Genomic DNA, 14689 nt, shown 5'->3' with positions numbered 1-14689 from the left:
TGCATCATCTAGCAGCTGCTGGATTGGTTTCTCATGTTCCCTTACAGTTTTGAAGCAATTTTTCTTTTCCTGGTCATTAATTGCAATCTTATCTTCTATATCTGAAATTCTGTCCTCACCTTGGTTCAATCTGCTGTGTAGACTTTCAATGGAGTTTTTCATCCCCTGGAAATCTATTTGCATCTGTTTTATGGATTCCATTTGTTTCCTATGTTGGGATTCCATCATGTTCCTCAGCTCCTCTCTGGATTTATTAATCATGTCTTGCACTATGAGCAAAGTGTTCCATCTCATTTCCCTTTGGGGTTGCTGTAGGTGATCTAGAAGTCTGGTTTTGACACTTATTTGCATGTCTTCTCATTTCGACCCGGGGGGGGTGAAGTTGGCCCCCCTGCAGCTCACCTCCTCTGAGCTGGGATAGGTGGGACACTGGCTTAGAAGTCCCTTCCTCTGGGCAGGGAGCAGCAGGATGGATGGCATCCCAAAAGCCCTTTCCTCTGGGCTGGGAGTGGTGGGATGGATGGCAGCCCAGAAGCCCCTTCCTCTGGGGCAGGAGCAGTGGGACAGTGGCTCAGTAGCCCCTACCTCTGGGCCAAGAGCAGTGGGACAGATGGCAACCCAGAAGCCCCTTCCTCCGGGCCACGAAGGGCAGGCTGGATGGTGGCCCAGAAGCCCCTTTCTCTGGGCCAGGAGCAGTGGGATGGTGGCCCAGAAGCCCCTTCCTCTGGGCCAGGAGCAGTGGGGAGGCCATACTCTTAAGTAAAATAAATAGGACACACATGTGTAAATATCAAATAGTCTCTCTAGTGTGAGAAACTGAGAGTGTAAATAAGGATTAAAAGGATTAATAACTAATAATTGATACTTTGAAATAAGAAAAGGTCCAAAGGGATAGGGGTGTTGGGAGGAGATGGGGAAAGGAAAGAATGGAAAGGAAAAATTATGAGAAAAGAAAAAAAATGGAAACAAAGTCTATTTAAATAGGGAAGGGTGGAGGGGTGTAGGGCACACAGGTAATGGGGAAAAAATAAGAACCAAAATACATCATGTACAGATACAAGCACCCAATGATAAATGTAAATGTATTGTATATCTAAAATGTACCAATAAAAGAATTTAAGCAAAAAAAACCCCATAATTTATGTAATAAAAATTTGAGTTCTTTTTCTTTTCTTTTTGAGATGTACTTTCTTGGGTCACTTGGTATTAGTCATAGTTCAAGAAAATAATTCCCAAGTAGTCTTAGTTAAGCAGTAATTGAGAGTGTCACCCAGGAATCAGGAATCTATGGTTCATTTACTGACTTTATTTACATCTTTGATATCTACTTTTTGCATGCCTGTTGTATATGAAGCACTAGATGAAGGAATGTAAGCAAAATATTGCATACCTAATGTAAATTAATAACTTTCAAGTTTTGGATGTAAAATCCAAGTTGATGTGATATGGCAATAAAATATGTGCAATAAATTTGTGCTGAGCATTAAGATTGAGCAAGACAATACTCTTTGAGAAGAAATGTTTAAACTGCAACTTTAAAAAATGAGTAGGAATAAATCAATAGAATAGGGAAGAAAAGCATTATATAAAAAAACTCGTGTGTAAAGTCTGAGTTTGTTGTTGACCTAGAAGAGTGCCATGTTAACAAGAGTGACTTCTTATGAGGTAGTTACTCATTTTAAATTTTGAATTTTGTTTTAATTAACAAAATGTCAGGTTAATAGCAGTACTGACCTCGAAGTGGTTTGCTTGAGGTTTAAGAGATCATGGATATAAAGTATTTATTAAAGTGCCTCACAAATGACTTCTCAGGAAATGTAATGTTTAGCTAGTTTTTATTAATTTTTGAGAAACACTGTAGCTTAATCATTATGTCTTATGGTCATGCTGAACTGGGAACTAATTTAGATTTTCTCTTCAGTTACTGCGATGAACCATTTAACTTGTTGTTGAGTCTATTTCTTGTCTATAAAATGGAGAAAGTAATAGTATCTCATATACATCATGGGGTAGTTTTGAGATTGAGTTTGTCTAAAAGTAACTGTCTCATCAGTAAATAACACAAATATTAATCATTATAGTAATCTAGTAACTAAGGATTCTTGAGGAATATTTCTATCTTTAATTATTATCTAGGAGAACTCTGGACTTTATAACAGTCTATTTTGGCCCTCTGAGCATGAGCAACATCATTGGAATGACTTATATTCATGACCTTTGTCAAAGTTGTAGAAATATGTGGGAAACCCCTTGTCTGCATGGATAATTACAGGACAATCTCTGTCTTCATCCATCTATCTATCCATTCATTGATTCAATACTACCGAGTTCCTAGTATATGCAAGTACTCTTCTAACTTCTGGGAATGTTAAGGCAAATAACATTATAGTCTCTGCCTTCAAGCAGTTTATACCACAGAAATCTTCACAGTGTATAATGAAGTAAAAGAGACAGCATGTAATTTTACCTGGGAAGGTGATCAAGGAGGTTTTAATTGAAGTCATTGCATTTTCATTTTAACAGACATACAATGGTGAATAAAATATAGAGTAAATCATTAAAATTTTAAAAATTCATTAAAATAGACACGTTGACATTAATCACCTTCAAAAAGTTCTTATTACTTCAAATGCACTAATCCAATTTTTCTTGCTACATTCTGAAATAGGTCTGAAATCCTCTTTATTGTCTTTCTGAGGTGTGATCAAAATATGGTGAATGCTGCTGTCAAGTGCCACCCAATGGAAAGGTGGTTATTAATGGGTCCTTATTCACTGAATCTGTAACATGATTACACTGAATATAAAACATCTGGTTGTACCACAACATCAAAGTGACCATGAAAGGTAAATACTGTAAATTAATTCAGGACAATGAGGCAGCCATGACAATACAACACACTATATAGACAAAAGAGCATATCCAGAACTATTTCAGAGAGTGCAAAGAATGATAAGAAAATTCTGAAATGCAAGGGATAGTTCAAACCAAGAGATATGTTCAAAGCAAGGGATAGTCTTTTGAGAGAGGTTAATGGCAATGTGACATTTATAATAATATTTATTTTTTAATTTAAATAGTCATGTTTTTGATTGGACATTATATATGCACAGGTATTAGTGAGAGATGAATTAGGTGTTTAGTATTCATTGACTAAACTAAATTTCTAGCCTTTGCCTTAAACTTCAAAGAAATTTTAATTATTATTCAAGAAACACAAGGTACACTAAAAGGAAAGTCAACTCATTGGAATAATTTCTTTTTTTATTTTTGAAGTTACACTTTAAAATTTTTTTGACTTTTACTAATACATGTTTGCAGTACATAATGATCACATTCGTGATAGGAAATTGATACATGTACTTAACACATTTCAATTTTCTTTTCTTCCTTTCCCCTCCACCCCCTTTCATTTGCCAGCACCATGTTGATTTATCTTGTAAGATCTTATAATATTATATATACAGATAAAAACCACACAAGTAGGTCAAAAACCATCAGAAATATATATTACTAAATTAAGGTACACTTTTAGGTGCATTGTCCATGATGAATTACAATAACCTTTTACTCTCTTTTTGCCTATTAACTGTCTTTAATTTGAACTTCAATTATATATATAATTTCATGTAAGAGAAACCATGTGATATTTAATTTTGTGTTTCTGATTTACTTTACTTAAAATTATGGTCTCAAGGCACATCCATTTTCTTGCAACTGACTCGTTTATTATTTGTAAGAAGAGTAGTACTCAGTTGTGTAAATAACACATTTTCTTTATCCATTCATCTATTGATGGACATATAGGTTGTTTCTAAAATTTAGCTATTATAAATTGTGCTGCTATAAACATGAGTATGCAAACATTAGTGTGGTATGATGTTTTTAACTCAATTAAGAGGATAGCCAGAAGGGGAACAAGTGGGTCAAATGGAACCTCTAGTTTTAGTGTCTTTAGGATACTCCGTACTGATTTTCACCATGATTGTATCAGTTTACACTCCATCAACAATGAAAAAGCATTCTTTTCTCCCCACAGCTTCACCAGCAATTGTAATTTGTTGGTTTCTTGATGGTAGCCATTCATTCTGGAATGAGATAGAATCTCAGTATATTTTAAATTTGCATTTCTTAAATGACTAGTGACGTTGAACATTTTTCATGTATTCTTGGCTGTTTGCATTTCTTCATCTGAGAAATGTCCATTCATTTCAGACACTCATTTTTATTGTGTGTTTAAATTTAGGGATCTAATATTTTTAGTTCATTATATATTCTATATAGTAACCCTTTGCCTGAGGTGTAACTGGCAAAAGTTTTTCTTCCATTCTGTAGGTTGTCCCTTCACTCTGTTGGTGGTTTTCTTTACTGCACAGAATCTTTTTATTTTTGTGTAATTCCATTTGTTGACTTTTGCTATTATTTCTTGTGCAGCTGGGGTTTTTTCAAATAGTTTTGTCTACACTTATGTCTTCAAGAGTTTTACTTATTTTGATTTCCAGGAGGTTGTTTCTGTTCTAATGTTTAGATTTTGACTCATTTTTATTTTAATTCAATGCATAATGAGAGATATGGGTCTAGGTTCAATCTTTGGCATTTGAGTAGGCAGTTTTTTCAGTATCATTTGTTAAAGAGGCTATCATTTGTCAAAAATATCATAGCTGAATGTGTCTGGAATTGTATCCATGTTTTCTAGTGCATTCCAATGATCCACAATCGTTTTGTTTGTTTGTTTGTTTTTCAATACCATGCTGTTTTTAATCACTGTAGCTTTATAGAACAACTTGAAGTCTAGGACTGTGGTGCCCCCTGGCTTGCCATTATGCCCAGAACTGCTTTTGTTATTCTAGATCTCTCCTGGTTCCATGTGAATTTTAGAATTGCTTTCTCCAGTTTTGCTAGAAGGATTATTAGTATTTTCATTGGGATTCCATTACATCTATATACCAGTTTTGGAAGTATGGCCATTTTGACTCTATTGATTGTGCCTATCAATGAATAGGGGATATATTTCCAAATTTCTGATATCCTTTTTGATCTCCTTTTTTAGAGCACTATAATTTTCTTTGGAGAGGTATTTCACTTCCTTGGTTAGGTTAATTCCTAAGTTTTTCATTTTTTCTCATGATGTTTTGACAGGTATTGTTTGCCTAATTTTTCTCTTGATGGATTTGTTATTGGTGTACAGGAATGGCATTCATTTTTGAGTGTTAACTTCATATTCTTCTACCCCTCTAAATTTGGTTATTAATTTTAAGCATCTTCTGGTCGAGTTTTTGTTTCTTCTATGTAGATGATCATGATATTTGCAAAAAATTATGATTTAATTTCTTCATTTCCTATCCATATCCCTTTTATTTCTTTCTCTTGTCTAATTACTCTAGCTAATGTTTCAAGAACTATATTGAAAAAAGTTATGATAGCAGGCATCCTTGGCTTGATCCTGCTATCAGAAGGTGGAAGGACCTAAATAATTACTCCACTCCTACTTGTATAACCTCAACTATGTTCTTTAGCCTTTATTCTTCTTTTCCTCTGTTGTAAAATTAAGATTTTGACACTACCAATACTTCATAGGGTTCCTGTAATGATTATATGATATGGTGCAAGAGACTTTCATCCAGACTGCAAATTAATGTCAATTAAAGAACCTATAAAAAATGAATGACAGATACTCCCAAATGTATTATTAAGTTACCCATGTGTAGTCTGTACCTTTTACAACTATTCTTTATAAGATTGTAATAGGCAGCTAATGTTTAAAAGTTTGGAAATGATGCAAGAAAACTGTTTCACATAGAATGTGGCACACACTAAATTGACGTGTAATTACAAATATAATTAAATTTATTTTATTTTGACCAACATCAATTTAACATCTCTTTCCAAAGCCTGGACTTTTCAGCTATCTTGATTTTCTACAGCATATATATATATTTTTACTAAATTAAAAATTTTTGCTCATCACTACTTTTTCTTCTATATTATTTATGTTTAATTGCTGTAGCTATTGATTTTATGGCATTTTTCCAAAATATACATTTAAGGGCAGACATTTCTTCCAAAATATGTCTTTAGATACCTGGCACATGTGTTTGTCAAGATTAGGCTCTCATTCAGGTAAAAGTATTCTTAATTACCAGTGTGTTGTTTAACCTGTGTGTCATTTAGAAGGATATTGTTTCATTTATAGTGACTTTCTTTTCTTTGTCAGTTTCTCATCATTAGTCCTCAGTACTAGAAACAAACAAATTAAAGGAGGAGAAATTTATGTTGGCTCCTGTTTCAGTATATAAGGAAGAATGGCATGGCAGAAGTTCATCATGAAGGAAAAGCTGTTCATTGTCATGCTGTCCAGGAAGCAGCAAGAAAAGGGAAAATGTGCAGAGGAAATACATCCAGAGACCTGTCTCTTTTGACCATACTAAATCTCCTAGCAACAAGTCAGCTATAATATCTTCATAATACAGTTATCTTTCAAATATTCCTACTTCTGAGTACATGAGATGTCACTGGGATATTTAGGTATAAAAATCACATTTTTGCCTGCCCCCCCAAAGTCTTACAGCCATCTCTTTATAGTAAATATATTTAGTCCATCCCTAAAAGTGGCCAAAGTCCTAACAGTTCCAGCATTGCTGAGAAGTCCAAGGCCAAGTTCTCTTCTGAGACATAAGACAAACTGTTAGCTGTGAACCCCAGTAAAAAAAAAGAGTTAAAAACTTGAATACAGTGGTATAACATAAACATCCCCATTCCAAAAGGGAATAGAAAACAATGAGACCAAAGCAAATCCAAAATGCAGCAGAGAAAATGCTAAATCTTGTTGTTCCACGTCCAGGGCAAACTGTGGTGAGATGTGAACTGCAAAGGCCTTGGATGACCCCACTCCTATGATTTTTGTCAGTCTTTATATCCCTCATGACTTTTCCCTTGGGCTGGTTTTGCTGGTACCTTGCTACTTTCCTAGCATATTACAAGTTACTGGTGTCTCCAAAATTCTAGGGTCTCCACTACACTTTGGCATCACTTTCTAGCTTCACACATTACCTTCTCAGTGATAAACTGCCTGGTCACCCAGGTCTTCTTCTGAATTCTGAGTAGAATCCTCAATAAGTCTACAATTCTTGCATTTGGTGTGTCTGTAGAACCAGCACCATTTGGATAATGCCAAGGTCTGTTTTTAGCTCAAGCAATTGACAGGATTCCTAGAATTACAGGTGCTGAGACCTATGATTCTCTGGACAAGCACTAAGAACCATATCTCAGGGAATCTATTTGCTAGGAGGCCATTTTTAAGCAGGGTACTCTGAGGTCCTCTTCTCAAAGCAAAGCCTTACAGCCTTGGACCCTTAAACCTGTGAAGAAAGGAGCCATTCTGATTTCTTACATAACTTTAAGCCATTTTTCCTACTGTTCTGATCAAAAGTACTTGGATTCTTGGGGGCCGGGGATATAGGTCAGTGGTTTCGCCACCTGCTGTGCAAACGCAAGGACCCGAGTTCAATCCCTGGTAACAAAGAAAGAAAAAAATAATAATAAAATTAAAATAAAGTACTTGGCTTATTCTTAATGGTAATGTTTGAAATAGCCAAACTGTTCTCTGCTCCAATTCTACAGGTTTCCTTTCTGGTGAAACAGAAAACTTTTAAAATGAGCTTTTCCTCCTCATTTTCAGTATAAATTTTGCTAAAAGCTCCTAATGTTATCAAAGGAATACATTGGGCTACTTTGACATTTCCTCTACCAGATTAATCTCAGTCTCCTATGAAGTCTACAGGCATAAACAAAATGTGTACAAATTATCTGCCAGAACATAACATTTATGGCCTAGAGCCCAAATACCAATGGAGTCTTTGGTGCCAACTGAAACTTCCTAAGCCTAGTCTATACCATCTGCAATTTTTAGCATTCTAATATAAGCTCCTGTAAGAATCTCTGTTTAAGTTTGGCTTACAGCATTCTAAGGCTACTTTTCCATCTATCATCTTCAAACCTTTACAAGCACCTCCCAGAAATGAATTAGAAAAGTTTCTGAATAACATGGTCAGGTAGCAAGTTAGCATCACAGCAATGGCCACATTATTGGTACCAAAATCATCTGCACCATATATATACACATATATATATATATATATATATATATATATATATATGTATATATATGATTATATAAAGGATTTACTCCATATGTTTACAATGGCTGTCTGAAGAAACAAAGGTGGAAGAATGCAAATGGACATTTGCACACTGGAAAGCTGGAGAAACCTGACAAAACTTGAAGGCCTGGGGTAACATCAGAGTCTAGTGTGATTCCATGTCAGAAAACCAACAGGTCTATGTTGCAAGGCTGGGGTGATTGCACTGGAAGCTTGAAGGGACTTTAGACAAATATATAAGGAAATGATGAAGACTGAAGCTCGTCTGAAGAAGGAGAAACATCCTTCTTTTTCCCTTTTTATTCTATCCACAGTATAAGTCTAATGGTTCATGCTACACATATCTGCTTTTGGTCTTTCCACCTGCATTTGTTGTTTATGTGTCAACCATCTACAGACACATCCAGAGCTTTACTAATCTGTTGGGTGGTTTTTACCCATCAAATTGACATACTATAATCTAAGAAATCACACAATGAAATGATATTTTTCTGATTCTCTTTTTCTTATTGAATTTAAGCTTATTTTTTCTGTGGTTAAAGAAAATGTTACATGGCCTCTATACTTTAAAGTTGGTTAATACACTCATTAATACATAGAATATTGTTCTAAACTGCTTTTCAGAATGGCTGCATTATTTTGTGTTTTCTTCAGTATAGTCTGTTTCTAATTGCTCTCCATCCTCATCAGCACTTGATAACCTCAATATTTTTATTTTAATCATTCTCATTGTTGTGCAGTAGTATCTCATTGTGGTTAAACATGCATTTCCCTAATGCTTAACCATATGGAAAATATTTTCATATGCTTATTTTTTATCTTTTATTTCCTTTGTGATGAAGTATTTGTTCCTTTATTTTCTACTTTAAACAAAAAATTAGATCATGTGGTGGAAGTGGAGACGTTACAGGATAGGAGTGCCAAGGCTTATCTACACTGGGCATCTAACACAGGGCTTTCTGCACACTAGGTATCCATATCAGTTTTGTCCTTAGAATTTCTTTCCATCTTTTTCTGAAAATTATAAAGTTTTTAGGATATTCTTATGTACACTTGTAGATATTTCTAGATTCTTATTTTTCTGACACTCTGTTAAAAGATGTGTAAATAACATTTTTACATTGAAATCTATGATTTGCATCATCAAATTTAAGTAGTATTTATTGAAGTTTTCTTACATCTTTGTACTAATTGAATGTCTATACTTTTCAGACATTTTTAATGAAGTCTTGATTGCAGTAAAAGATGACTTGGAGACACTGGCCTATATCAACTATGTTTGTGAAGGGGAACTGAGAACTGATATTGCCCTTTTATGACCAAAATCACCAGTCATTTCCCCAGGAAGGACACAGAACAAAGATTTATCATGGGAAATTAGAGCTTGCAGTGCATGTGAGATGCTCAGAGGATGCTCACCAGGGTCCCCAGTAATTGGGAACAGGAGTGAAAAAAGCACTTCTAATACTGGAAAGCAACTTGTTGGAGAAGTCCATGAGATAACATCCCACATCAAAAGTGCTTGGAGAGGGAAACATTGGTGGTACATTTGCAGCTCAAATCTGGTGAGAAATGTTTTCTTCAGAAAGTTTCTAACCTCTGAAGTAAGAAATCAAGTACAGCAGAAGCCCTATGGCTGCAGCACATTGAGCCTAGCTGAATAGTTAAACTGCTTTCCATATTAGCAATAATTATGACTGAGATCCAAAAAAACCCACATCATTTTGGGAAAGTTTCTAACCACTGTTGGAAGAGGCTGAGCATAATTCATGCTGCTGTGAGAAATGCTCAGCAGAACAGCTGGGTGGTTCATGATCCTGGCACTCCTTGTAGATTGGTGTGGTAAAATTGCCATTTTGAGAGGGTTGCTAACCCTTTAAGAAAAGGGGAGTGGGCAATCCACATGTAGCACCCAAATGAGCTGTTGGGTGGTTCTCATTTCCCAGCACTGCTTACACCTCAGGTCTAGTGAAAATGCTATCTTGAGAAAGTCACTTTGAGGGGAGACTAAGTGCAGCAGTGATGGTTTTGATGTAGAGGTCAGCAGTCATTCCTTAAGTGCTGACCTGTTCCAGCTGTCTTCACGCTGGGAGAAGAGACAAAGGAACAAGACACAGGACAGATCCTCCTAAAATTAAAGCATTAAGGAAGGATGATGCCAGAAAATCAACCTGAAGGTGGTAATTGATTTAGGCCTAAGAAGCCACAGGAACTCTTAGAACTAAGAAAGTAATTCAACAATGTGAAACAATACTAAACTCACACACAAAAATCAGTTGCCTTCCTATGCACTAATAATGAACCCATTGAAAAAGAAATCAGGAAAAATATCACAGTCAGGATAGCTTCAACAAAATGAAATAGCAGTAAATTAACCTAATCAATAAAGGTAAAGACATCTATAATAAAATGTACAATACTGTGAAAGAAGAGAGAGAAAGGTATATTACAAATGGAGTTATATTTCTTGTTCCTAGACAGGCAAAATCAATTTAGTCAAGTGATCATACATCCAAAAAAACTGATGTATAGATTTAATGCAATTCCAATCCAAATACTGTTAACATTTTTCACAGAATTAAAAAAAAGTTCCCAAAATTCATATGAAATTGAAAGAATCCTAGAACAGACTATGTGATACTGAATAAAAAGAGCAAAGAAGGCATTTCATTTCTGTTATTTCAAGTCATTCTCCAAATTTACATTGATTTAGAGAGAATGGTACAGTTACAAAATACAGTATATTGATCAATTAAGTAGAACTGAAGATGCAGAAAAATCCCAGGCTCCTTCAGCCATCAGATTTATGACAAAAGTAGCCAAAAACAAAGATTGAAAATATGGTAGCGTCTTTAACAATAGTGCTCAGAAAGCTGCTTATTCACATGTTGAGAATGAATCTAGACCCATATCACTCACTATGGACAAAAATAAACAAAAATGACTCAAAAACCTAGATATTGAGGCAGAAACAGTAAATGTAGAGGATATAATAGGTAAAACTCTTGAAGACATAAGGATATGTAGGCAGGGAATTTTGAATAAAATCCCTATTGCAGAAGAAATAATAATAAGCAAAAACAAATGAGGTTTGTCAAATTTAAATTTTCTGTACAGAAAGGAAACAAACATAAACTAAAATCAAACATACAGAATGGAACAAATTTTTTGCCACCTGTTTTTAGACAGAAGAACTGATATTTGGAAAATATTTTTAAAATTTGAGGAAATTCCACTCCCCAAATTATAAAATCCCAATAAAAATGGGAAATCAAAATAAAGACACTTCTCAAAAATACAAATGGTCAATAAGTACATTTAAAAACCTCAGCATATTTGACCATTAGAGAAATACTAATCAAAATAACACTTCCACTCAACCTTACTCTAAAAATAATGGCTATCATCAATAATTCAAAAACAACAAATGATGGTGAGGTTGTGTGAAAAAAAGTACTCCTTTACAGAGTTGGGAATGCAAATTTGTGCAACAATTATGGAAGTCAATATAGAGACTACTTCAAAAACTACGTATAGAAATTTTGGGGTCCATGGATTTAGCTCAGTGGCACTGTGCTTGCCTGTCAAGTGCAAGGTCCGGAGTTTAATTCCTGGAACTGGGAAAAAAATATGGTGAAATTCTGTTTGACTTATCTATGACTTTTCTGGGTGTCATCCTTAAAGAGTTAATGTTCTATGCATACTTGTATTTACAATAGCACAACTTATAATAACTAATTTTTGGAAGTAGCCTATATGCTTATGAACTGATGAATTGATAAAGAAAATATGGTATATTTATACAATGAAGTACTACTCAGCCAGTAAAAGGATGATACATTTGAATAATTTGTAAAAAAATAAATGCATGCACCTTGACACCATAATTCTAAATGAAGTGAATCAGACATAAAAGATTAAAAGTTGGGGCTGGGGATTTAGCTCTGTGGCACTGTGCCTGCCTCACAAGCGCAAGGTCCTGATTTTGATCCCCGGTACAAAAAATAAAAGAGTAAATGTCACATGGTTTCTCTTATTTGCTAATCTTATAATATAAAAAAGAACAAAATAGAAGACAGTTAATCAGAAACATGGAAGATTCTGTGGAATTTTAAGGGGGATCTGGGGTGGGATTAGAGGGGAGAACCAAATAGGAAGGGGAAGTTATAATGATTTATATGTATATATAGCAATTGCCCAAGATTTATTATTATGACATGACAAAAAGAAATATAAGCAGCATATATCATCCTATAATTATGAGCATATCTAATATGTGATTTTATAATTTTAGATATGAAAATAGAACAAAGGTATGTATAATTTTAAATTGTGGTCAAAGTAATAAATATCTATGTCTCAGAAAAAATAGACTGTTTTCTTATCCTAGTGTTTTGATATTATTTTCAAATTCTGGATAAAATTATTCTCTGGAATGTACTTGTTAATATTTTCTTTCAGTGTGTGATTTGTGTTTTCTGTCACTTGAATGTTTTTGGCAAAGCAAAAGTTTATTTTATTTTGATTAACTTCATTTGATAATTGTTTTTCTTCATAGAATCTCTTTTTATGTTGCTTCTGAGAATCTTTGTCTAAGGTAATAAATATTTTTGCCTGTGTATCAACATACAGTAAGAAATATCTCTGGACAGATCACAAAGAACATTTCTAAATTTTTCAATCATTGAACAGATATCTTAGTTAGGCTACTCCCTTTCCAAATTTTGAAAAAATTAGTCACTTATATTGATTCAATTCTACAGCAAGAAAAATTATTCATGTACATATAAGGTACCTGGAATTTCCCACATGAATCTGTAACAAAATTTAATCAAATCATAATATGATTTCAAAATTCCAGACAAATTATATCAATAGAGTCAAGAAGTTGTTCAAGGCAATAAGTAAAACTGGATATTCATATTAGCTATTTGAGAAATTTGGGTTGATTAAAGCAATTTTTATCTACAAAATTACTTGATTTTTGTCAAATTGAAAGCATGAGTGGTAAAATCACTTTGGGCACTTAGATGCAACTATGTCCAGTGTATTTAAATTAATAGTTGCCTCATTGAGGTGATACTCTTAAGTGAAATTAATAGGACACACATGTGTAAATACTGAACAGTTTCTCTAGTGTGAGAAACTGAAAGTGTAATTGAGGACTAAAAGTTATAATAGATAATGTGAAATAAGAAGAAAAGGTGCAAAGGGGAAGGGGAAATGGGAGGGATAAGGGAAAAGCAAGAAGGAAATGGAGTTAATATGAGAAAAAGAAAAAATGGAAACAAAGTCTTTGTAGATAGGGAGGGGTGGAAGGGTTGAAGAGAGGGCAGGGGAATGGGGAAAAAATAAGAACCAAGATGGATTATGTAAAGGTGCAAATTTCCAATGATGAATGTTATTATATTGTATCCCTTAAATGTACCAATATCATTAATTAAAAAATAAATTAATTAATAGGTGCAAATAAAAACAGTATATACCTTAGAAGATAAGTTAATTTTTAGAAGTAACTTAGTTTTATGTGATTTTAGTTGCATATCTAATTGAATATCAAAAGATATACACTAGATCACTGTCTTTCTACAGTTTTCCTTTCTTCTACCTACCAATTACCCTTTAACCTCAGCTTCTACTGCTACAACAGTATATGCTTGAAAAAAAAGTAAACAGCAGTCATGGGTAAATGATTTAAAGAGCTTTTATAGAAGACTCAGGCAAACAAATCCCTAACTATATACCTCTATTTCTCTACCCCTGATCAGATAACAGCCCTTCAAGACTTAAAATTTTTCCACCACAGATTCAATGTTTCTGTTTTTATATGTAGACATTTCATTCATTTTGATTTGATTTGATCTCATTGTTATATATAATCAAGATTTATTTTTCTACATGTAAATAGCCAGTTTTATCAACACTATTTGTTAAAGAGACTTTTTCTTCTCCAGCATATATTATTGGCAACTTTGTCAAAATTAAAAGGCTGAAGGTGCTTGGCATTGTGTTTGCATCCCCTATTTTTTTCAATTGGTTTATATGTCTATTTTGTGCACATACTATATTTTTACTATTGTGGCTCTGTAGTATAACTTGCACTCTGAATTTCTAATGCCTTCTAACTTGTTCTCTTTGCATAGAATTGCTTTGGCTATTCTGAGAAGTTTTGGTTCATATCTACATTAGAATTAGCATTCTAGTGTTGTGGATAAAGCCGATAGTATTTTGATGGGGATTTTTAAAAATTATTTTTGCTAATATGACTGTTTTTATATTATTTCTGCTTATTCAAGAATGTGGATATCTTTTCATTTTCTAAATTTGTCTTCTTTGTTGCTCTTTAATTTATTTGCATTTCAGTTTCTGACAAGAGAAGACATGCAATATTTAAGGATCCATGTCAAATTAATTTGATTTAACATTACGTTCCCAAAGTGAATTTATTTTCCTAAAAATGACTCAAATTTGTCCTTTAGAGCAGAATACTGTTCCATTGAGTATAGATACCACATTTTCTTTCTCCATTT

Source organism: Heterocephalus glaber, unplaced genomic scaffold (genome assembly GCF_053883595.1).
Source record: "Heterocephalus glaber isolate CG9 unplaced genomic scaffold, H.glaber_assembly_v1.0 deba00001613, whole genome shotgun sequence".
In the NCBI taxonomy this organism is placed as follows: domain Eukaryota; kingdom Metazoa; phylum Chordata; class Mammalia; order Rodentia; family Bathyergidae; genus Heterocephalus; species Heterocephalus glaber.
The sequence above is the reverse complement of the archived record's forward strand: the minus strand, read 5'-3'. Positions refer to the sequence as shown.